Source organism: Myxocyprinus asiaticus, chromosome 40 (assembly GCF_019703515.2).
Source record: "Myxocyprinus asiaticus isolate MX2 ecotype Aquarium Trade chromosome 40, UBuf_Myxa_2, whole genome shotgun sequence".
In the NCBI taxonomy this organism is placed as follows: domain Eukaryota; kingdom Metazoa; phylum Chordata; class Actinopteri; order Cypriniformes; family Catostomidae; genus Myxocyprinus; species Myxocyprinus asiaticus.
Window position 1 is genome coordinate 19,627,862 of NC_059383.1, and position 26,249 is coordinate 19,654,110.

At 38.5% G+C, this 26,249-nt stretch overlaps 1 protein-coding gene and 1 long non-coding RNA gene across 6 annotated transcripts in view; one reads left to right on the plus strand and one right to left on the minus strand.

The window, feature by feature from the left end:
• The window catches only part of LOC127431253 (neurexin-2-like), a 599,363-nt gene that overhangs the window by 56,685 nt on the left and 516,429 nt on the right, over positions 1–26,249 (minus strand). The gene's annotated exons all lie outside the window — the stretch shown is intronic.
• LOC127431267 (uncharacterized) lies at positions 17,433–21,192 on the plus strand. Its single transcript, XR_007895553.1, has 3 exons — positions 17,433–17,697; positions 18,655–18,744; positions 18,957–21,192. It is a non-coding gene; the product is annotated as an uncharacterized LOC127431267 (long non-coding RNA).

Here is a 26,249-nt window from a genome sequence, read left to right on the forward strand (position 1 = left end):
AGTGTATTGGATTAGAATTACTGAATGCACATTTAAGAAACACGTCCTATTGGCATCAGTTGCACCGTAAACCAGCCTAATTATACTTCCGTAAAAGAGATTAGGTGACCATAAAAAGAGTTGTTTGTTGCAACTTGGTCTCATAGACTACGTTCACAAAGTCAGTGTTTGGGATTGACAACCGTATTTACTTACAGGTGTGAGTCTTGAAATGTCCCGTTCATACAACAGCATACAGTAGCGGCTTTAACACTATCTGCATGAACGAACAACCGAAGTCACAACTGTATTCTAACAGCTGTAACCATAGTGACAGTGACTAAAAATGGCGATGTCCATAACACTGGCATGTCTTATCACAATTGCCGCCGCGTTATTAAATAAATATATCCAATCGAGGCACGAGTTCATCCATCAGATCATAATTAACCAACAGCAGCATTGAATGCTTTTTAACCACGTGCAGATCTTTTGTGTTGTGCGGCTTGCGCCCAAGAGCAGCCGGTGGAAGACAGTGGCTGAATCTTCGGATGACAAGCAGCTAACATCTCCATCTCCGTAAGTTAACAAAACCCCACATGAAACACACGAGACACACGCATGTATAGTGCAGCATGTTTCTTGCTCTACATGACGTAACTAACAACTAGTTGTCCAGTACGGTTCCGTTCACACAGCACAGGTTTGCTGAGAATGCAGTTGTGAGACCTGAAAATTTGTGGGTGTCAGTTCGGTTATAGAATGCAGTTGTCACACCTGTAAATAACTGTTCTGTGTGTGAACGTAACCTTATTAAGCACTCGGTCTGACAACCGTATTCTGCTGCTGTGTGAACGTGGCCATAAAATCATGTTACTTTACCCACATTTTTGCTAAATTATTTTTATGTGGCTCGGTAGTTTACTGGTTAAATGAACCATCATGAGTGTGCTAGGCACAGAACAACGCGCAAGGACCACGCACAATGCCTTTTCTAATTTGTTAATTCTAAGCACAATTTTCATGCCAGCGTAAAGCGCAAGTGGACGTTGGTTGGAGTGTTTGTGCTATCTGTGGGTGTATGCGTGCAAACTGTGGAAGTATTGTATATTAATGAATTTGCTAATTTTCCTGAGAAGTAGGTCTTTGCTCTGAGACTTTTCAGAGCACCCCTATTCTCAGCACAAAGTATAAAATCAGTTCCTGCATTTGCATTTTGGATATTTCACCAGCACATGGTAATAAAGTTCATGTCCAAACTCTGAAAATATAGTGGAACATAAAATGTTGTCCCTGAGTCATTGCGGTAGCCGTTTTATGAAACAAAACTTTATGAGATTTGTGTAAAACTTTCTGGAGGTCATGGTTTATTTTTCAATAATAATTATGTTTATACAGAATATACATTTGTATTTATGATATAATTTGTATGAATATTTTCCCACTTGTTGTTGTAGTGATTTTTATGTCACTAAAAAAGAGGCCAGTGGAAGAAGCTGGAGAGGGTAAATTTTTTTACCTTCAGCGGCTCCACCCCCTGAGCCTCCGTCTCCTGCGGCTCCACCCCGTCACGTCATTTTTGTGTCACCCGCTCTTATTTTGAAATGTATAAGAGACTCTTAGTTTGAAGTTTTGTGTCTTCCTCTGTTATGTCTTCTTATCCATTGCCCTAATTGTATTCCAGGTGTTCCTTGTCTCCTTGTTAGCCCTAGTGTATATACATCCTCTTGTTCCAGGGTCAGTTCTTGTTTGTATGTAGTGCATTAGTAACTGCTGTTGAGTTTGTGTTACAATGTTCTTCGTATGATTCCTTCTTCGTTGTATCCCCTTATTTTGTTTATAATTAAAGTTCTGCGTCTAGATCCTCACTTTCTTGCCTCTTCTCTTCACTTTCCCTGACAACCACATTTACAAGCATTTCTTGAATTTTACATTAGCTCAACAGATAGAGCATGGCACTTATAATTCAAAGATAATTCAAACATTATTTGCTTTTATGACACTGTCGGTTAGGTTCAGGTTTAAGGTTTAGAGTAGGCAGGTAGGTTTTGTTGATTGAAGACTCAATATAGCATTCAGCTTAAAAACCTCATCTGTTTTGGAGAACATTTAACCAGCACTACACAGTAGACATTTCACCACAGAACTACCATGTAATTCCATTTTGCAAAAATGTATCCATAGTCATGCAACTGACATGAGATCAGGCTGGTTGGTTTACAGGGACCCAGGTTTGAATCCAGCCATATCCTGATCTTGTTTGCATTCTGTCCTTCAACTTCCTCTCCACTGTTTCATTAAAAGGGTTAAAAACCCCTTATAATAAAATGAAAAACAGTTTGGGGAAAAATCAAAATGTCAGTTCATGGAAGAAAGAAAAAAAAAAAAAAACAATTGCTTACAACTGACAACAAGTAATCAAAATGTGATATCAGCAGCTAGCCCGTCTGATGAAAACACCCTTGTGCTGTTTACTTCAAAACACTCCATAATGGAGGAGCAATTGTTTGAAGGCATTAAAATATTATTTAAGGAATGCTTGCTGGGCCTGAGACCGCAAGCGGTTAACATTTCTGACACAGAATGATGGGTGTTTCAAAAACACAGAGTGGAAAAATAAAGCAGTCAAGAAAGATTCATTACCTGTCAGCATTTACCTTCCCAGAGTGCCTATGACCACTACAGCTCTGCATCTTGAGAATATAGCCGAAGATCATACATACACCTTAAAAGACAACTCTAAACCCGCAGCAAATCGACTTCAATATTTCTGCTCCAAGGCAGACAGCCTTCTTTTGGGGGATGTGTTTATGTTCTCTCCCTATAAATTGGAATAGACTTCTTTGATTTGCATGAGCGCTTTGAAAATGCCTGCCCTACTTTTCGGAGGAGCAAAGGAGAGGTAAGGCAGAGGAGACAATGACTATTAAGGAAGTTAATTTTGAATAAGAGAGCCTGTAAACCCTAGAGGCAAATTTAACCACAGGCTTTTGTTCTGTCAGTGCAGAGTGTATCTGATATGAGGCAGTCTGCTCTGCATATTACCGATAACACTAATTAAAGGTAAACATGTCTTCCAGATTGGTGTGCAGAGGGTGGGCAGACGGTGCAGGGCGAGGGCCAGCGATTGTGACCTTTGGCTGTGCTGCTATAACGCATGGCCTCACCTGTCTGTTTACCCACACACACTGCGGGCTAATGGGAGTCACCGAACAAGACCTTCACAGTCAGTCAGAGCACAGAGATAAGCTTAAAAGAGACAAGTGCCATTGTTCTCTCAGGGGATTTTATTTTTAGGCACTAGGTAATTTGACAAAATTGAATAAGCTCAAATGTCCCTCTAACATTTCACTGAAATAATTTACATTCTAATACCCCAAAATTCTTCTGTAGAATTTTCCCCCTGAACTCAAGTCTTTCTTGCAACAATTACACAGGCTGTTTTTGGCTAACCTCTTTAAATGTCGAATGCATAACAAAAGTAACAGCAAACTGGAAATTCATCAATAGAAGAAAATACCAATAATCATATTTAAGTATATTTATTCAAATGGTACTGAAGAAACGGGCTGTATTTGAAGTCCAGCATGAATGTTTTGTAATTTTAACATTAATGACTAATTGATTAACTGATCCATTTGTTTAACATTTAGTCTTAAGATCAAGAGATAGTTTACCCAAATATATATATTTTTTAATTTACACACCCATCATGTTGTTCTAAACCCATATGACATTCTTTCCTCCGTGGAACACAAAAGGAGATGTTAGGTAGAATGTTAAAGGAATAGTTCACCCAAAAATGAAAATTCTCTCATGATTTACTAACCCTCATGCCATCCCAGGTGTGAATGACTTTCTTTCTTCTAGTGGTGCACCGATCAGGAAATTTGAGGCCGATACTGATACCAATTTTTTTTTTTTAAAGTGCCCTTTGCCACATTTTTGCAAGTTATATTGTGCAGATATATGTTTATGCCACACAAGTAACACTTTACAAAAAAGTTCCATTTGTTAACATTATTTAACAACATTACTGTAGTTAACATGAACTAATGAACTTAATGTTAGTTACAACATAAACTATTACATTTTTAAAATCTAAAGTTGTATTAATTAACATTAGTTAATGCACTATGAAATAACATGAACTAAAAATGTACAATTGTAATTTTATTAACTAACATTATAATTAACAAAGGCTGTAAAAATATATTGTTCATCGTTTGTTCACGATACCTAACGCATTAACTAATGTTAACAAACCTTTTTATAAAGTTACCAAAATTACATTAAAATTACATTTTGAATTGCTAACATTTATTTGTTTTGAAACAGTAATGAATAGTTCTGTTGTCAATATCAAAAGGTCACTGTGACATACTGGTAAGCAGTAAAAACCATAAGAGCATCACACACAGCAGAGATATCTTCAAAAATAAGAAAAATATATTAATTACAAGTTCTAAAACTGCTCCAGTGAGAAATCATCAATATCTATGATTTGTTTACTGCCTTTGGCGTTTTGCTGTAACACAAATCACTAATTATTAAGCAAATGCGTGAGGATACGGTGCCGTTATGGTTAAAATGTAATTGCTGTGATTAGTGGTAATGTGACCAACATTAATCTGATTTAAATTGGGATCCTCACAGAATAGCGCTGAGATGAGTGACTGATGAGATATTAAAAGCACCTGGAAAGCGTGCATGTTTGATTGACACCGTGAGTGAGCATATCTGAAGAGAGTGAAGCTGAAAGTGCTCATGATCGTTCAAACAGTCTCTATCGCTCAATATAACGTCTGATTGTCACGACTCACTTTATATTACATATACTCAGATTTGTATACGAATGTTTATTTGTTGTTTAATTCGCTTTTATACCCATTTGCAATCTCTTTATCCTCTCCGTGCTCACAGTGTAGTGAGTCAGAATTACTACCGTAATGACTCTAGAAAATTGGCAACTTAATATTCATACACATGTAATTCTTACACATAAAAAAAACTGCATATCATCTGAATAACAGCATGTCTGAAAGCTTAAATTTGTGAATACTTAGAACTGCCAACAATTCACTCTCCAGAGGCCACACTGTCATGCATCAAGTGCTGAGAAATCGCTCATTCATTAGAGTAGCAGTGTATGTGTGATTCCCTGCATGCTGCAAAAAAGATAAGCCCTGATTCTAGGCACGATCGGCCGATCGTCGATCACAGATTTAAGACGAAAATTGGCTGATTTAGATCGGTGGCCGATCGATCGGTGCACCCCTACTGTTTTCTGCTGAACACAAATTAAGATTTTTAGAAGAATATATCAGCTCTGTAGGTCCTCACAATGCAAGTGAATGGGTGCCAAAATTTTGAAGCTCCAAAATGCACAGAAACACAGCATAAAAGTAATTCATAAGACTCCAGCGCTTAAATCCATATCTCCTGAATCGATATGATAGTTGTAGGTGAGAAACAGTTCAATTTTTAAGTCTTTTGGTTTTGGTTATTTTCTTTCTTTGTGCATGTTGCCCCCTACTGGGTAGGGAGGAGAATTTATGGTAAAAAACGGACTCTTTCTCACCCACACCTATTATATTGCTTCAGAAGATATCGAATTAACCACTGGAGTCTTATGGATTACATTTATGCTGACTTTATGTGCATTTTGGTGCTTAAAATTGTGGCACCCATTCACTTGCATTGTATGGACCAGCAGAGCTGAGATATTTTTCTAAAAATCTTTGTTTGTTTTCTGCAGAAGAAAGAAAGTCATACACATCTGGGATGACATGAGGGGGAGTAAATGATGAGAGAATGTTCATTTTTGGATGAACTATCCCTTTAAGGACTGACAACCTCAGTCACCATTCACTCTTATTGTAAGGGAAAGAGCAGCATCAACATTCTTTAAAATTTCTCCTTTTTTGTTTCACGAAAAAAGAAAGTCAAATAGGTTGGAAACAACAAGAGAGTTAGTAAATTTAAAGAATCTTCCATTTTGGGTGAACTACCCCTTTAATTGAAGCATTCAGCTGGAAATTCATGATTTAAGAATCTCTCCTTAAGGTGGAGCTCTAAAGTAAGATGACTGGGACTCATACTGGCCACATCGGCTGGTAATGAAACACATCCTTTTAAGTCTGGATGCAGAAAAAGCTTTTCATGAGAAGCAAAGAGACCACTTTTATTCTTGGCATGTCCCATATAAGATTCCCATCTTTTCTTTTTTTTTATTCTGCATCCACACAGCCTGCCACAGTACACTCTTCTGGTACTTTCCTCTTAATGAGCTGTGCTGTTGTGTGTAGTACAAATCTGACACAGGGGCCCACTTGAATGCAAAGTTATTAACTGCTCTCTTATAAATTATGAAATAATACAATTCCCTTTTTGCATCATTAAATGTTGCCCTTCTTGTCATTTGGTTCAATGAGAACAGGAAGTTGCCATTTAGAGTAAGGGTTTCCAAAGAGATGGTTCCCAAAAATGAATATTCTGTCATCATTTGCTCACCCTCGTGTTGTTCCAAACCCATATGACTGCCATTCCTCAATGGAACACAAAGGCTGAAGGTTTGCCTCAGTCATCATTTACCACTTAAATGATGACTGACATGCAATGAAATGGTGACTTACAAAATTTTCATTTTTGTGTAAACTATGCCTTTAAGAAGCCTGGTAGGGAGATCAGCACACCAGCATCCAAAACACAACATCCTGAGTCTCAAAGCTGAGTCAGAAATCCTGATGTGCAGAATGAAATGGCCTCAATCAACGAGACCAAGTCTAGACATCTCGCCGCATGGCCCGACTTGCCCTGCAGGCGACCAATGCGACTGACTGCCCATATAAGAACAGATTAACAGTTCTGTGAAAGAGCAAACAATCTCAAGAATGACAAGGCTTGACAGAAGTTCCCAGTTTGTCTCTGTGTAAATGAGACAAGCTTCCAAGAGACTCCTCCAGAAGTGTGATTCAAAAGAAAAATATGGCTTGTACAAAACAAATGAGGCTCTGGTAAGTTACTGAAATTCAATGGAGAGGATGAGAGAAGACAAAGGGATGTAGGGATGCTATCCTCAGTGTAGCAGCAGAAGAAGAGAAGAGAGTTTAATTAAAGTCTGAGCAGAGGCTGAAGGACTGGCTTGTGACGAATCTAGCAAGAAGGCAAAAATCTATTGCTGCATGCACATGGGCAAGATGCCGCAAACAAAAGCAGCCATGTGGACTGTTCATATTGCAGCATATGTTAATATTGTATTGAGAAAAGGCAGAAATGCACATTGAGGTGAGCAGCTAGGGAGAGGGAGGAGCTTTGAGGAGGAGGGGCTGCTTCAACTGCAAAGCTGTCATTCTATACATACACGTTCCCACAAATAAATAACAGATTTTTAAAAAAGGGAATCCAGACTTGCGGAAAACATTCAAGTATTTCATGTGATTCCTTGTAAACTGAATGAAACATTAAAACCAAACCAAACCACAATGCATGAATTTTCATATTACACGAACCTTCTCACAACATGGATGGATGGATGGGTGCTGCCGTGTTCGGCTTTCTGTGTCATTATTCAAAACTGTTTGCATCCATTTGACAAATGTAATTTCATTGTTGTTGCCTTCTTCCCCAATTACGATATTCAGTATATTATGTTAATAATGCTTTTGTATCTCCATAAAATGTGTCATTTCTCCAGAAAATAGTTTAACAATGAATAAAACTCGGCTTAACCTTGTGCGACCCTGCGGCCTCATGCGAGGACCCGCTATTTTGGATTTGCTATACGCAACGCATAATTTTAATTCATTTAAACTCATTGCATACTGTTCAGAACACTCTAAGGAATCATTTAAGGGTTAAATTTCATGGAGTCACGTGAACCAACACCATGGCGTCGATTTCTGTGAACTGGTTCTATGGGCGCAGTGCCAAAAAAAGTGCCTCTGGTAAGAAACCTCTTCAAATTTTTTCACTGAAACCTGTTTGGTTGTAAAGTGCATTGTCTCTAGTTTCGTTTCATCTGCTGCTTTAAATATTTTGTTCATTTTTCGTGCTTTGGCGTGCTGATAAACATGAAGTACTCGGATGAGTGCTGTGGAGCAGTTCTCTGACAGACGTTCCATAAACATGTTAGATATTTTGAATAACATTTCACAGTAACAAATCTGTGGGTTATTTCGCTTCATTTTTATATATACACTACCGGTCAAAAGTTCTGAAACACTTACTCATTCTTTATTATATTTTTTTTTCTTCACATTTTAGAATAATAGTAAAGTCATTAAAACTGTAGAATAACATAAATGGAACTATGGGAATTATGTTGTGACTAAACAAAATCCAAAATAAATCAAAACTGCGTTATATTTTAGCATCTTCAAAGTAGTCACCCTTTGTCTAGAATTTGCAGACATGTACTCTTGACATTTTCTCAACCAACTTCTTGAGGTATCACCCTGGGATGCTTTTTAAACAGTATTGAAGGAGTTCCCATCTATGTTGGGCACTTATTGGCTGCTTTTCTTTATTATTCGGTCCAAGTCATCAATTTCAAAAACATTTTAGTTTTATACTGAAATAAATTAATATGGTAGCACAATTATATTTTTGTCTACAAAACTAATTTCAAACATTTAAGCATACGCCTTCAGATCAAAAGATTTTTAAGATCATGAGAAACATTTCAGTCAAGTGTTTCAAAACTTTTGACAAGTAGTGTATATTTTTTTACATTTTATTTGGTTATCACTGTAGAGTTCTACTCATTAACATTAGTCAATGCATTCCTTCATATTTACTGTGCATTTTCACATTGGGAATAAATGTATTCATGCAAAAGCTGAAAAATATTGCTTTCAGAGGCTTTATATGGAGTTAGGATGAAAATAAGGTGCATTTTGAACTGTTCTGAGATCAGTGCAGACAGACATCACACTGGAGGTTAAATCACTCACTAAATAGGGAGCAAGGGAGCAAGGGTGCATCCTATAGCTTTCTATGAAGCTAAGTGCATACAGTCCTAAAATCTGACCAAAAGTTTAGTTTCAGGCTGCAGATGATGTTTGGACCACTCAACATGTTTGGCAGACATGGGACAATGATAATCAGTATATAGATTCAGAATTTTATGATGCTTAATTTTATTTTAACATGGTTGGCAGTGATTTGATGATGCTGGCCATTACTTTTGATCAACTGTAATGTCTATAATGTCTTAAAAACATGAATAACCAACACTCCTGGATACATAATAAACTATTTAATGAAACATATGACTTTCTATAGCTTGGTATTACTTAAAATTTCACAACTTAGTCCCACTGTCCACAAGTGTGGACAATAATTTTTAGTAAAACTATTTCCTCCACATTTTTTTTTTTTTTTTTTTTGCTTGTTTATTAGGTGCTACTAGTTACAAATCAAAAAGGGAAATGGAAAATGTGCACGGCAGTCACGCGGGAGTCTCAGGAGGTTAAATAAATGTGACTGGTGTGCAGACATTGGCTTTGAACGAAAACACTCACTCGTTATCGTTCTCACTCACTTGAATCGAATCGTTGTCGGAGCGAATCGTCACACCCCTAGTTCTAAGTGATTTTTAGCATGCTGCTATGAGGTTGCAAGGGTGTTATGGATGTCTCTATGATATACTTGTCCCTACAGTCACTCCTTCAATGCAAGTATGGACTTTTTGTGCCTGTTTTATGATCAAACAGGTGAAAATTGTATGTATGATTGCTTAGAATATTAATAACGCATCTCTCCTCAACACATGGCATGATTTGACTTAACATTCATCTCAGTAGCACAAACAGTGCAGAACAAGCTACATACCGAAGTTTAATACTGGTTTGTTCAAATCTTTAACCCTAAGTATGAGCAATAGTAGTGATGTTTGCCTTAACAAGTACAACTAATGAGTCTCTACTGTATCCACCTGTAACATACAGCCACTTTATTACAGTTCTTTCATAACACACATGGTATTACATTCTCATCCTCTCAGGCAGAGTCTAAATGAAACTGCATAAATGAGCTCCTGGTGTGAAAAACCCCATTAAATTATCTTATTCACTTCAGAAAAGATGTTGAAAGTCACCTTGTGTTTTTCCCCCTCTCAGCATCCCTTATGCACACCAGTGCAACTCTGCAGCACCGCCCCAGGCAAAAATCTCATTCCCAAAAGTTACCCTGTCGCGCATTCAGAGCACAGTTAGAGGCTACGGCAGGTCGGGTTCTGACATTGGACCTGCATATCGGACAACAATAAATCAATAAAGCACCAGGCCCGCAGACTGGGAACCAAGGTGGCACATCCTTTTTATTTTAGCCTTGGCTGCTTCTGCTGAATGCGAATAAGGACGACAGAGCGAACGCAATTTTAAATGCTGCAAGATGATTGGTCAGGTGTTGGGGAGTAACTAACTAAAAGTAGTGATGCTACTAGCTTTACTACATTTTTCAGTAGCGTGACAGTAGTTCAGTTGTTTTCAAAAAGGTGTAGCTACTCAAGTAATGAATGACTTTTTCCAACAAGTAATCTGTGTATCATGACAAAATAATACGTTGTGCACACTGCCTTACAGCATGGCAAACTGTAGCATTTATAGGGTTGCCAGCTGTCCTGTATTAGCCAGGACATCCTGTATTTTGGCTGAAATGAAGATGTCCTGAACGGGACACCTATTGTCCTGTACCACAGCTCAAACACCCCGTATCTGTGTGTGCAAAAAGTTGGCATTCTTAAGTGTATGACAGACCAATTTATTCAAGTTAATCAGTTCATTCGGATGGTTCTTATCAATTTTAATTATATTGGAAACTGAGAAATACTGTTTTAGTGTGATGCTGTATCTATGCCACTAGGTGTCAGCACAACAAATGAGCCTTTAAATAGCTTCTTTTTTGGCTACTTTTTGTTAGCAGCTTGTACTCAGGCTAACTACTTCTACCACAAAAGGGTAGCTTGACTGTTGTTGAACTATTTTAAATGGTGTGTTGCCTGTTTGGGAGGCTACTGTTATCAGGTGAAGCCAGTGCTTAAAGTGTGCGGGTACTCACTGATACGCAGTACCTGCACATATATAATTTAGCCTACAGAGTACAGGTGTTGTATCGAATTGTGTTCCCTGTCGGAATCTGTTTCCCCCTAGCCCCGATAGGGTATGGGGTTATGGTTAGGGTAGGTAGGGTAGTGTAGGTTAGGGTTAGAGTTAGCGTAGGTAGGGTACGGTAGGGTAGGGTAGGGAAGGGTTAGGCTTAGGTTTGTGCATGGGGGAACACATTCTGACAGCGGAGAATGTTACCGTCAGATACTGTTCCCCCATACAGATATGCTGTGGGGAAACAGATCTCGACGGGGAAACAGAGTTCGACACCGGCATTTTGTCTTGCATACCACCACTTCTCAGAGTCTCCCGGTGTGATGTAATTTCTTTATTTAATGTAAGCCAGTGCCTATCAATCACTTTTTTCTGACCCTCTGGCTCCGACTGATTGTGATAAAATCGTGTCACAGTCTAAACATTCAGTTAACAAAATAGTTAGCCTAAGAATTTATGTAGCGATGAAGATAAGCAGAGATACACGAGTACTGTCTATCAAAGTGGGATAAGTGAGTTGCTTACAAACAATCGCTCTGTACTGTTGTGTCATGCAGTAACTTTTTTATAGTTTTCCATAGTTTTTCAATCCTAAATAAATAAAAAGACATGAGTATGATGAATAATGGTCAGCTTGACACTAATTTATTGATCTTACATGTTCGGTTGAAACTATTATTCACAAATTAACCATTTACCATGGCAACCAAAATTTTCTGCCAAAATACCATTTAGTTATTGCAATTATTGTTACCAGGCCTACAATAAAACTTTTTTCATATGGTAAATTCATATAAAATATCGTTCTTTTAAAATCATTTTAAATATGTTATTGGTTTAACATTGTTCAATGTTCATGCAAAGATTTTTATAAAAAAAAAGCTTTAAATGGCATGATTTTATTAATTTTAGTGTCAATTGTTTTTAATTTTATGTTTTATGTTGTATGATGCTATTGACAATTGAATTTTTAAGAGAATTTATCATTGATGTTGATAATTTGTTGAACAAAATTAAATACAACAGTCAAGTTGTCCTTTATGAATAATAATAAAAGATGTTAAAACATGTTTATCATCAGCTTTAATGGGCAAAACCAAAACTGAACTGAAAATTTCAATATTTTGTAAGTCGGAATATACACTACCGGTCAAAAGTTTTGAAACACTTTCTCATTCTTTATTTAATTTTTTTTTTTTTTTTCACATTTTAGAATAATAGTAAAGTCATTAAATTTTAATTACATTTTAGTTTTATAATGAAATAAATTAATATGGTAGCACAATTATATTTTTGGCTACAAAAGTAATTTCAAACATTTAAGCATACGCCTTCAGATCAAAAGATTTTTAAGATCATGAGAAACATTTGACCGGTAGTGTCGTAACTATGGTATTTTTGGTAGAACTAAAATGTACATGTTTGTAGGGGTTCCAAAATATTATGCTTTCCAGTTCAAACTGGATGCAATTTTTTCTTTATTTCTACAGTTGAGAGTGTGCATGTTTGTGTGCATGTTCAGATGTTTTTTTTTGTTTTTTTAGTCTGTGAAAGGATAATAATGATTTCTGTAAGAGTCTGTCTATATCACAATTGTTTTAGTCTATAAAAAGTGAATAAATTAAAGGATATAACAGATATAAAGTTTTGTAAGCGTGGGTCCAAGGTAAACACAAAATGTATATTTTGGGTTCTGGGCCGAGAAAGTTTAAGAACCCCTGGTTGAGAAAATAAATAGATCTTAATTTTTTTTTATTTTTTAAGTAATAGAAAAAAGATGCATAGCAGATATTTAACCTCCTGAGACTTGAGTGTGACTGCTGTGTGCCTTTTCCATTTCCCTTTTTGATTTGTAACTAGTAGCACCCATTAAACATGCAAATAATAATAATAATAATAATAATAATAATAATACCAAGCTATGGAAAAGTCAGATTTGTATTTATTTTTTATTTATTTTTATTAAATTGTTTATTGTGTTTCCAGGAGTGTTGGTTATTCATGTTTTTGAGACATTATAGACATTACAGCTGATTTTTTGTAAAGCTGCTTTGGAACAATGTGTATTGGGAAAAGTGCAAATAAAAAACTATACAAATAAAATTATTTGACTTGATTTGAATTATATCTTACAATGTTTTTTTCTACTTTGGCAACAAAATCTTTGTGTTCACTCTTTGCACTGTCAGACAGCACTGAAGCTTTTACCAGTCAGAAATTATCATAATTAATTCTGATTCAGAGTATTGGCCAGCATCGTCCGTTCACTGCCAACCATGTTAAAATAAAATTATATATTATAAATGCTGAATCTAAGTACTGATTACCATTGTCCCATGTCTGCCAAACATGTTGAGTGGTCCAAACATCATCTGCAGCCTGAAACTGAAATTTTGGTCGAAAGTTGAATGCATTTAGCTGCATAGGATGCTCCCTTGCTCCCTATTTAGTGAATGACTTAACCTTCAATGTGTTGTCTGTCTGCACTGGTCTCAGAACAGTTCGAAATGCACCTTATTCTCATCCTAACCCCATATAAGGCCTCTGAAAACAAAATGTTTTTTTTTTTTTTTTCAATGTGAAAATGCACAGTAAGGATTTCTAAGGAAAAAATAGTGCTATAGTCCACATCAGTGGCCATTGTGTTTAACAGTGTGCCATTTCACGATAAGTCACACAAATTTGAAAAATGGCATATCGGATGAAACTAGAGACTCAAATCTTTTGACTCAAACAAGTTTCATTGGAAAAACTTAATTGCTTTTCTTACCAAATTTAGTTTTGTTGGTGTTTCAGACATACTCCGCTGAGAGTGGCGCCATATTGTTTGTCACATGACTCCGTGCGTCGAAAGTTTAACGCTTTACTGACAGCCCAGAGTGTTCTGAACTGAGATCAGTGAGTTAAAATTAAATTAAATGATGTGTAGCGTATAGCAAAGTCCAAACACACAGTACATGTAGGAGGACGTGGGGTCCAACAAGGATAAAAGTATAGTTCACCCCAAAAATGAAAATGGGCTTCATTTCCTCACCCTCTTTTCATTCCAAATCCCAATGAATTTCTTTCTGCCATGGGCACAAAAGGAGATGTTTGGCAGAATGTTAGAGACTGACAGTCTCAGTCACCATTCACTTTCAGACTAATATTTTGCCTAACATCTCCTTTTGTGTTCCACGGAAGAAAGAACAACATGAGTACATGAAGACAGAATTTTCATTTTTGGGTGAACTGTCTATTTAAAGATAACCAAGGGTATATAAACTTTTGAACAGAATACGTAATGTAAATTCAATTATTATTTGTCTTGTGGAAATATATGTAAATATCCATTGAGCCAAATAGCTTCATCAGGGCAGCACTAAATAAAAACCAAAATGTCATTTTAATGAACACTCTTTTTTTTTTCTAAAATGGAATCTTGCATATTCTGCAAAGGATATAAGCAGAACTGTATGTGCTTATAATAAACCAGTTTACATCACAGATAAATCAATGTAAATCTCTTTCAAATTATTTAAAATTTTATGATAAATGTTCACAAGTTCACAACTCGGATTTAATAAGATCCTACAAAAGGGATGCACATATTTTACTGGAATATTTTCCGGAGACAGATGGAAAAGAGCTTGACATATGTCCTGGACATGTTGAAAGAAGCATTTCAAAGGCAAAGCTAATCCATCAATCGCATGCGAAACACTCCTCATTGTAGTCTTCGTGTCACGGTTAAGTGAACTGAGGCGCACTACCAAGCCCAGATCCTCCATACTCAAGATGTATTTTCTTTGGTGCCAAACGCATCCACATTAATTTGGAGCAGCTGAAAATATCTCATGTAAAATGTATAGAGCATGAAGTCTTTCAGGAAGTTGCTAATAAACAGGAAGGCAGCACAGGGCCTATGTTCCTCTTCCTCGCTAGATTTAGCACTAGAAGCACGCAGCACTGCTGCACAATTTATCAAAGCAAATTTATGAATCAATTTTCATCTCTCCCACTGACAAGGGACTGAGCTCCCTCAAACTACTTGACAAATGGAACACAAAGCTAGAGCTGCGTTTGAGTGTTATCATCTTCTTCATGGTTGATTATGATCAAACTCAGCCTTCATTTTGAGAATCTGACTCAATTGAAAATAGAGGTCAAAAAGACACGTGTTGTTCAGTATGCCGCAAACACCTCTGTCAATACCTTGCATACTAAATGTTCTATCTCGTCGCTGTCCAATGAAAAACACGTATCTCCACCTTTGGAGATAATTTTGACTTTTTAACACAGGCAGAATGTGCCAAATGACCTCTTCCTACTGTTTGATTTGTGCATAGAAATAACCAATGAAAAGATGTTTAATCAATCTGTTTAACAAGTATCTCCATTGGCCTTGAGAAGTGTCCATCACGACCGCATATGTCCCGTCCTTATGTTTTGAAAAGTGTCAACTAATTTACCTCAGCTGTCTGACTGAAGTGTAGAGAAGAGATTGCCTACATCGTGCTGGCTCTGTGATTTCCCTAGCCACAGCCATTCATGCTCACACAATGTCAGGTGGCTTTAAAAAGTAGACTATACCAGCCATATACGGTTGCCAGATTTCCATCTTCGCGAAACCACGAGTGAAAGCTAATTCTGACAAGCAATTTATGCGTTAGACCCGGAAAACGCATCACGAAACCAAACTGTCCACTTAACAACCGGACTAGAAACCCTAGTCATAAAACTGATTTCGATCTAAAATAGTAAGTGAAAGCTCAGGTTATATCCAAAAATAAATTCTGTAGCAATCGATAACCTACCGAGTTCTGGGAACACTAACAGTTAGACTCGAGTCTGTAACTGAACATGCACCATTGGAACCCATGATAAGAAAACCGTGTATTAAGTGTATAAGTCCAATTAAAATATTGAACAGTTTACTAAAAGATGTGTAATGACAGAATTCTATTTATGGTGCTAAAGGTGACTAATTATGTTATTTTTTTAAATGTATTTTTTAGATACGTGCTTTTCATCAGACAGTGACGATATGGAATATATAGTGGGATACAAAATCCATAGTGAAAATGCTTCTATTTTGCTTTTTCCTCCATTACAAATAGTACATGAATTTTACAATTTCTTAGTATTTGGTACATCCGTCTTTTGTTTTAATGACAGAATGCACTCGAGCGTCCATGGACTCCATGGGCTCTATATTTGTGAGCGCGCAAATCGCAACGTTACGCGCAATGACCGTGCATAATGTCTTATCCAATTTTTGTGAGAGCGCTAATTCTAATCGCAATTTTCATGCCAGCGCAAAGAGCAAGTGGGAGTGGGTGAGAGTGTTTGTGCTATTGTGGGTGTATGCGTGTAAACTGTGGGTGTATTGTATGTTAATGAAGTGGCGGAAAGCGCAATTTGCTATTTTCCTGAGATATAAGTCGTTGTGCTAAGACGTTGAAAACCACGTCTTAACTCAGTGCAAAGTTTAAACTCCTCAAAGTTTAAAGGTTCCTGCATTTCGGAGATTCCACCAGCAGGTGGTAATAAAGTCCATGCCCAAACTCTGAAAATATAGTGGAACATCAAATTATGTCCCTGATAATCAGAGTTTTATATGAGTTGTAGCATCTGGACCAATCAGACACACAATTATTCATTATTTAATGAATAAGCCAACAGACTTCTCAAGACCGTAACAAGCAAAGGTCCAAGTAGGCCCAAGAAGACTCCGAGATGTCTGCTCTCCCACTAATCATTATCGGCTTTTACATCCCCTTTTTTTGACACTGGTCCAGCAACTAGTGGACCTCAGAGACATTCCAGGTGGGGCAAGGTAGCCACATGCAAAAGCAAAGGAACTCACTCCATTCCCCCATAGGAAAGACATACAAAGCCCATAAAACAGACTTTTCTTCATTAATTTAAAGACAAACTGTTCTATAAATGAACATGTATATCCTCAGGACATTGTGTGTATGATTATTACTGTCTCGTATAGTGTCTTTTGTACTGTATACCATTTTATGCATGCTTTATGACAGAACCACTAGATAATGTAAAACTACTGGTATCATGCTTCCTATCAAATTAATCCTTGTGGGACTCTCTGCACATTGGTGTATTTCAACGCCTTATAGCATGCATTGTATGCTTGTTATATTAATCAGAGCATAAAGGGGTACAAACTGCCAGCTTATTCCAGTCATGCAAATGAGTCAGCTTCCAAACAAAGGAACTTTTCCCACTGGAAAATTGCACCTTTCTCATTGGTCAAGCCAAACTTGAGAGGAGTGACCTCCCTCAGGAGTTAAAGGGCACTGTCGGAGTGACCTCCCACTCTCTTCTCTCTTCTCTCCCTCTCTCCCGTCTGCTCATGGTTGCTGTTCCTGTGGGACCGGAAACACCCGGTCCGACCGCGAGGTCACGGGCCAGCAGGCCTTAACACATCAAGCCATGTGTAACTTCCTCGACCATAACAGAGTCAAACTATCACCGCAAGTTCATCATCACTTCTTAATTCAACGCAGAAGAAATTTATTACAACTTCAACACCATCGACTCAAGGAACCATCAAGACTTTCTCCTGAGACTGCATCTGGCTCTCTCTTTCTCAACAGCCAAGGCATTGCAAGTATCGTACAATTAACTAACTAAACAAAGGTTTAGTATAAGCTGTGAACTCCTTTGTTAACAAAGGTGCTTTGAAGTAAGAAACTGATGATTCTTTCAGATGGTTAAATGACTCTTTTCATAGCTTCTTTCCCCTGTTCTGTTCCGGTTTCATTCACTTTCACTTTTCCATTTCCATGTATGTGTGATTTGTGTGTATGTGTTTGTTTAGATTAGTTATGTGTTCGTGATTTAGTTAAATAAAGCTCTTGTGTACATTCTTGCGAGTTGATTCTGGTCTGCTTGTAAATCAACGACAATTTAACGATTTGATCACAGCTACATGCTAAGAAAGAGTTATTTTTCTGTGGCCACGAAAAATATCCTTTCTGAGAGTTGATAGACGATCAGTACTAAGTGTTCACTGGATGAACAGATTAATTGATTGTAACATTAATTCAGCTATATCAAGTTAATTCTATTAACTAATCCAAATATTTATAATTAATTATAACGAGTTATGATTAATTATTCATATTTCCCTTTTAAAGATAATTTGATGGTGGTATATTTTGATAAATAATCTCATCCCTGTTTTTAAAAGATTTCGCTTCAAAACTGTACCTAAATATGTGTAATATTATTTTCAATAAGCCATGAGAATAATATTACTCCAATAAGAGAATTAATCATAATTCCCTTATTAAAGCTAATTCCTTACAATAGAAATTGTGAGTGGATATGGTTGTCGAACGTGATATATTATAATTCCATTATAAATTTCCTTACATAATAATGTAGAATAAAGACAGTTTAATTCCTAGCTCACACATACAAATTCGCTACAGAGTCTTATATGGAGAAAAAAAAAAGTATGATATTTGTGTTAATCTATCAATAGGTCATGGTTTATTTTTCAATTATTATTAACATGTTTCAATTTACAATTGTATTTATGGTCTAATTTGTATGCCTAAAGGTATTTTTCCACCTGTTGTTATGGAGTGATTGAAGTCACTGCAAAATGGGCCGGTGGAAGAAGTTGGAGAGAGTAAAATGTTTGGAATTGGTAGGCTATAATTTTTTACCACTTATTTTGATTATATTTTCATTTGAAGTGTAATTTCAATTTAGAAATATTTTTTATTTATTTTTTATCATGTTTCAATAAATTAATTTCATTTATCAAAATAGACCGGTAGAAGTGAAGTGCGTGCAGATACAATCACTGTCAGTACATGAATATGATTAATAATACTTACATTCTCTGTAATTTAACAGAGCATACATCCAAATTCTGTTCACTATCATCTCCACTGTTGTTGTAACCGCACCAGAAAGCCAGCTGACCAACCTCCCATCTGTATGCAGACTCGTCTCCGTTGCGAATGAGGCATTAGTGTCATCTGCAAACTTCAGGATCTTGACAGTGGGGTCTTTTGCAGTGCAGTCATTCATGTACAGGGAGAAGAGCAGTGGAGAGAGAACGCATCCCTGAGGAGCACCAGTGCTAATAGTGAGGGTCCCGGATGTGAGTTTCCCCAGTCTCACTAGCTGCTGCCTATCTGTCAGAAAGCTGGTGATCCATCAACAGATTGTGGTGGGCATGGAGAGCTGGGTCAGTTTGGTTGAGAGAAGATCAGGCATGATGGTGCTAAAGGCTGAACTGAAGTCCACAAATAGGATCCTTGCATAAGTCTGTCGAGGTGTTGCAGGATATAATGCAGTCCCATATTGACAGCATCATCCACAGATCAACTGACACAAACTGAAGGGTGTCCAGCAGGGGTCCAGTGATGTCCTTCAGGTAGGCCAAAACCAGTCGCTCAAACGACTTCATGACCACAGTCGTGAAAGCGACAGGTCTGTAGTCATTAAGTCCTGTGATTTTTGGTTATTTGAGGACTGGAATGATGGTGGAGTGTTTAAAGCAGCAGGGAACTTCACACTGCTACAATGATCTATTGAAGATCTGTGTGAAGATGGGGGCCAGTTGGTCAGTGCACGCTTTCAGACAGGCAGGTGAAACACTATCTGGGCCTGAAGCTTTCATAGTCTTTTGTTTCCAAAAGACCCAGCATACATCCTCCTCACAGATCATAAGTGCAGATTGAGTAGCAGGAGGGGGAGGAGGGGGGTTTTTGCACTCAGGACCATTACGACAATTTTCTTAATCGGGAGCATCTTCTGGTTTAATGTTCTATTTGTGTTTCAAGTTACAAGCGTAACAATTCTGTATTTAATCTGTTTACAGCTTATAAACACTTAACACTTTTTTTTCTCAGGGCTTTTACTTGATATTAATTTTATATTTGAGTTCAATAATGTGTTGTATTCTACTCGAGAACTTTCTGATCTGCACAATGTTTTGACTGTATGTTTGACAGCGGTGTACAGCAATGATCATATTTCATAAATTATGGAACAGAACACTTCTAATTTGGCAGCAAATTAAAAAGCACCTGTTAAAAGTTGATTATATTTCTTATGTGCATTGTAAAGTCTTCAAAACGACAGCACGGAACGTCAAAAAGTATACCAAATATGTATTTATTATTATTTAAGCGACTCAAACATACAGTATTTTCCTCATTTATTTTCTCCCTCCAATGCAGGCAACATGTATAATAAATAAAATGTGCCAAAATTTCAACATGCTCACATACTTTTAACTCGTTTTAATGCTACAATAATTTAATAAATAATCCACGAATTACATCGCTTACATTGCCATTGTTTACTTATGAATGTATTATTAGCATTTTGGCTGTGCACTAACAGAACAATGCAGACACACCAAATGCCAAATACCTATGCCATAGGTTCGACGCAGAAGTATGAATTAGCATTTAGACTTTCGGACCTCACTGTATGTTTGCTCAATATCCTTTTGGGTAATTTATGTCCACCTTTACACATCTTTAAAGACTGCTATGCTAAAGTTATCTCTCTAAAGAACTCTTAAAACATAATCCAACATGTTATAGTTCAGTGGGCAGGAAGACAAGAACATTTGCTGAACAAGTACTCAAATTTCATTAGCACTCAATTTACACAAAAGCTGATGAGTGTACTTTCAAATGTAAACATTATTTCTTATATCCCAGCTTAATATGCATTAAGTAAGCCATTAATTGGCTGATTTAACCTTAAAGTGTGACAATGTGGCTCTGTGGCACTATCAAAACATTCCTGTTTGTTTGGGCATACCGACCAGCATGACCAACATGATCACAAAGGAAGTCGACATGTTGTTTCCAAAAGTTCCAGAACCCTAGGATCGGCCTCATTATGCCGACTCAACAAACACCATCTCCCATCAGACATATTTGCATCGACTCAAGCTTGTTTACCTTCCCTTGTGGTGCCACCCGAAGCACGTTGCATCAGCAGCATGGGAGACCCGGGTTTGGATCATGTGTTTAATCCAGGATGTAATCATGTTCGAATAATCAGGGAAGAGCACGACTGGGAAGTTAATTCTCCCCTAACATTTCATCTTTACTCCAGTGATGGTTAGGTTTAGGTTTGGGGTTTGGGTGGGGGGGGGGGGGGGGGGGGTACAGTTTATAAAATATGCATTCCTCCTCACTGTATTACAGCCTGTACAGCTGAAAAAAAACTCGCTTCACAACTCCCTTTTGGCGCCCCTCCATGGACATTTCATCTGGAAAATGGAGCCCACATGTGCTCCTATGTCCAACAACACATCACTTTGGCCACTGGGGGCAGTTTTTCACATTTCGTTAAGCACTGACCGATTTTTGCTAAATAAAAGTCAATCTACTGTTAACGATTTCACTGTGAGATCAGTCTGGCATGACACAGCAGCATTGGCTTGACCAATGGTTTGAATTAGGGATGGGACTGTTTGTACCACTAGTGTAAAACAGGGGGATTTTTCTGGAAGGTATTTTTTCATTTTTCTTTTTGCAATTCCGTTTGGTGACACTAGTGGCACAGAAATGACACAAGTCAGCTCTAAGGTAAGTAGCCTATTCTTTTCTTAACAATTGCACCTTTAATTATCACGCTAGACATTGGCTTTTGACAGATTTTCCCTCCTTCTTTTAATCACAGCGCATCTGTCTAGGGGATACACACTACTAAAAGGAATGATTTCTCTGAGGTGTGCTGCCACCCCTGGCATCTGTTCCAAAGCCAAAGTGCACCTCGACAAGTCAAATATGAGATGGATGGTCTGAAGCACACTGACTGAGCTCTGAAGCTGTTGAATTGAGACAAGCCACAATGGGGTCATGATAAATAACAGGATCTAAAATTAACACTTAAGTGCAAGAAAAAAATTAGCTATGGCCGGAAACGTTATTAGGAATTCCTTTATTAGGAATTGCAACATACTGTAATACATGATCTACATGTACTTGTAAGAATGCTAGTCTGACCCTCACTGATGTAAGTGACGTGAGTGAATTTAATCAAAGAAATAACTCATATTACATCATCTAGCAACCATATGTAAAAATTCGAATAAGAGAATTAAACAATTTTTTTCTGCTCTACAACAAATGGCCTTCCATGGAGATGGCCTTTGCCACAGGGTGCTTTCTAAAGTTGCTTAATGATGGAGGCTTACATCAGGCTGTGATTGACGAAGGCCAATTTAATCTGCCTATTTGTCAAACACATGGTGGGAGCAGCTAATTATAGTGTGGGGCTCTGCAGTTCCTTATTTTTTCATTCCCTCAGATCTTTTGTAACTCTGAATGATGCAATAGATGTCTTCTGTAACATCAATGTTAGCTTTATGTCCTGCCGAAACTCTGAAAGTCTTAGCAGGTCATGGGAATTTATAAACTTCTTACTATGGGCTGTCAATTTAACACGTTCATTTAGTGTGATTAATTCAATGAAAAATAATGCGTAAAACAATTTATGCAATTAATCATGCCCCTGAAGCATTTGGTGTAGGTCAGTGCTCCAGCTGTTTTAAGTTCAGTTACGTCATTAAAGTTTATGTTGACTGCCTCCTCCTTGCCAATCCTGAACCTGTTACAGTGTGACTCAAAACACGGGCAGATACAGAAAACAGGAAGTCTAGCAGAACCCCATTTCTTCAGTTTTGTAATCATGTACCAGTGTTAACAAACAGAAACACATTGGTAAGTACGGCAGCAAATGGCTACTGAGGCATCTGCCATCCTGTCTTGGTTCTCGTTTTGATGTTTGGGCCAGCTGGCAGAGGGCACTAGGGCCACAAGTTCACATCCCTGGCCATTCAGAGGTCACAAACAGTGGGTCACAGTGTGGGTGGCATTACACTCTGTTTCACCCTCTCACTCGAAGAGTGCTGGGTGTTCTTCTAAGATGGCCACTAAGACTATAAAGCTCTATTCATCAATCTAATCCATCACTCTATACCCCTGACAGATCGGCAGGTGAACCCTAGGGCACCCTCGGTGTACGATGCCAGCAAGATGGAAGAGGCCAGAACCTTGCTTCAAATCGATACATACCCACCCAGAATACAAAATTAGAGTGCTATACATTACAAGCAGTAACAACCCCTGGCTCTGTCTCATTCATCAGCCTGGGCTGTTTCTACTCAGCTATCATCAAACCTCAGACTTCATGGGTGAGTTAACGATGCCAGCCATCTCCAAACCCAGGCAACATTACCGGTGAGTTAGAGAAATAAAATGTAGTGTAGGAGAAAAGAGGGAAAACCCACAAGTCAGCTACCTAAGGGCCATCGAGCTCTGCTACGCCCACCATAGTCAGTCATTCTGCACATCTGTCATGCTCACGACCAATTGGATTATCTATCCTTGGTTGTAATTTACAAGTGTGAGTAAATTTTGAGGCGTAAGCTGAGTTGTTTTCAAAGCAGCATTAAACCTCTCATGTTATTTGCCATGCCTCCCCTTCATAACTCACCATTTATGTCTACCATAAAGTTTACAGACTCACTTTTATATACAACCAAAAAATATTTATGGTACAAGCCAAATCACAGGCAGTTAGGGGCACTGTAATCAAGGCTGGCGCCATCGCTTGGACAGACACGCTGAGAATTTTTTCATAGATACCATTAGGGCTGGGCGATATCGAATATTTCATACCAAATTTTACATGATTTTGCAGGCAAAATAAAAGTAAACAACATCGTGAATATCAAGAAGATTGTAATGCACTTGTTATTTGGCCATAAATTTCCTAAAGACCAAGTAGTTAGACTTGTTTTGTGATCCTTCCTTGTCTCACGAATTGTGAGTTAGAGTGTTAAACCAATAAGTTAAATTGATTCAAAACTCTGATTCAAAGATTAATTTTCATCAGTCATCAGTAGACATTTGCTGCCATACTTACCAATCATCAAGTCAGTCATCACTCAATAATGTCCACAGAAGTCACAGTGTGGCATCTGTCATCTAATATAATAATGATATCTAGGTGCATATACAGTTGAAGTCAGAAGTTTACATGCACTGTAGCCAAATATATTTAAACTCAGTTTTTCACAATTCCTGACATATAATCATAGAAAACATTCCCTGTCTTAGGTCAGTTAGGATCAGTACTTTATTTTAAGAATGTGAAATGTCAGAATTATAGTAGACCTGGGCCCTGACAGTCAATTTAAAAAAAAAAAAAAAAAAAACTACAATTATGATAAAAAAAAAAAAAAGAAAAGCCAGATTACAGGAAACGTCATGGTTACTGGTGTAACCTCCGTTCCCTGATGGAGGGAACGAGACGTTGGTGTCGATGTAGTGACACTAGGGGTCACTCTTGGGAGCCCGAGACACCCCTGGTCTTTGATAAAAGGCCAATGAAAATTGGCGAGTGGTATTTGCATGCCACTCCCCCAGACATACGGGTATAAAAGGAGCTGGTATGCAACCACTCATTCAGGTTTTACGCTGAGGAGCCGATATAAGGTCCGGCCATTTCAGCGGGTAGTTCAGCGTTGTGGCAGGAGGGACCAACGTCTCGTTCCCTCCATCAGGGAACGGAGGTTACACCAGTAACCATGACGTTCCCTATCTGTCACTCACTCGACGTTAGGTGTCGATGTAGTGACACTAGGGTTCCCTATACAAAACGCCACAAGGCTGAACGGTGTTACGTGAACTGGCGGTGTGTGGTGGGCAGACTTGCTGCGTGCCTCATAGCCAGCACACCAGGTCGACACGTATCCTCCCCCAACACAGAGTGTCGAACGGCCCTTTTTGGGGACAAGTCGACTACCCAAAGATAGAGACAGGCTTAACCCAGTTGTGGCCTCTTTTCCCCTTCTCTTTTTCCACTCCCTAAAAAAGAAGGGGGATTATCCGACTGGGCTGCCAGGTCTAGTTGGGGGGTGTCCCTCCCAAGGGGAGGACACCGCGGAGACCACACCTCGCCCCAAGGGGGGGGGGATATTTTTAAGTGGAAAAATACGTTACATGGTCTTTCCAACCAAGTGGAGAGCCTTCAAGGTAGATCCTGCCCAGCTGAGGCTTCTGCGTCCGACTGGACAAGCCCGCTCGAGAGCTCATCATCTTCGCGGGCCCTGAACAAGAAGCCAGACTCGCTGTGCGACGAGCCGGCGAACTCATCCGGAAGCCCGATTGGGGCAGACGAGCGTGCTGGGGAATGGGAGGTCCGCGGGGGTTACACGGCAGAGGCGATCCCATTGAGGTTCCCAAATCGCCCCCAGTCCTAGCCGCGCTGACGTCATACCCGTAGGTAGGAGGACCGAGGCGGGGAGTCGCTGGGGTGGCTTGCTTTCTACGAAAGCACCCAGGGGCGTTCTCTGCAGTGCACCAGTGCAGAGGAGGGAGAAGCCACTGAAATGCACCATCAGATCCAGCAGAGGTGAATGAACAGTGCTATTCAGCTCAATGAGCATGACCGTTCGGCTCCGAAGAGAAAATCTGAATGAGTGGTGGCATACCAGCTCCTTTTATACCCGTATGTCCGGGGGAGTGGCATGCAAATACCACTCGCCAATTTTCATTGGCCTTTTATCAAAGACCAGAGGTGTCTCGGGCTCCCAAGAGTGACCACTAGTGTCACTACATCGAAACCAACGTCGAGTGAGTGACAGATAGGAACCAGATACACATTCACTCTGGGAAACACTGCAATAGAACACACCCTACACTACGACTACCTCAGTCTAAAAATCAGTGCTTCAGGGGGTCTGGCAGTGAATGCACTAAAAGAGAAAGCTAGAAGAGCATTCATGCTATTAAGGGCAAATTTACCCAAATAAACATTCCTGTAACAATTTGGTGTCAAATCTTTGATTGTATTATTATTATGCCTATTGCTATGTACAGATGTGGGCTTGAGGTCCACTCTGTCTGGCAGATTACTCTAGATGGGACAAACACCCCATAGAATCTCTGCATGCAGAATTCTGTAGAAACATTCTAAGAGTTCAGAGAAGAACACCTACTAATGCATGCCAGGCCGAACTAGGCAGATACCCCCTAATTATACATATTGAAAAACGATCCCTCATATTTTGGACACACCTAAATTCAAGTTCCCCTAATACACTTCAACATGAAGCCCTTAAAACTCAAGAGTTGAAACTTAAAACCAGTCCCCTTTGTCAGCTGG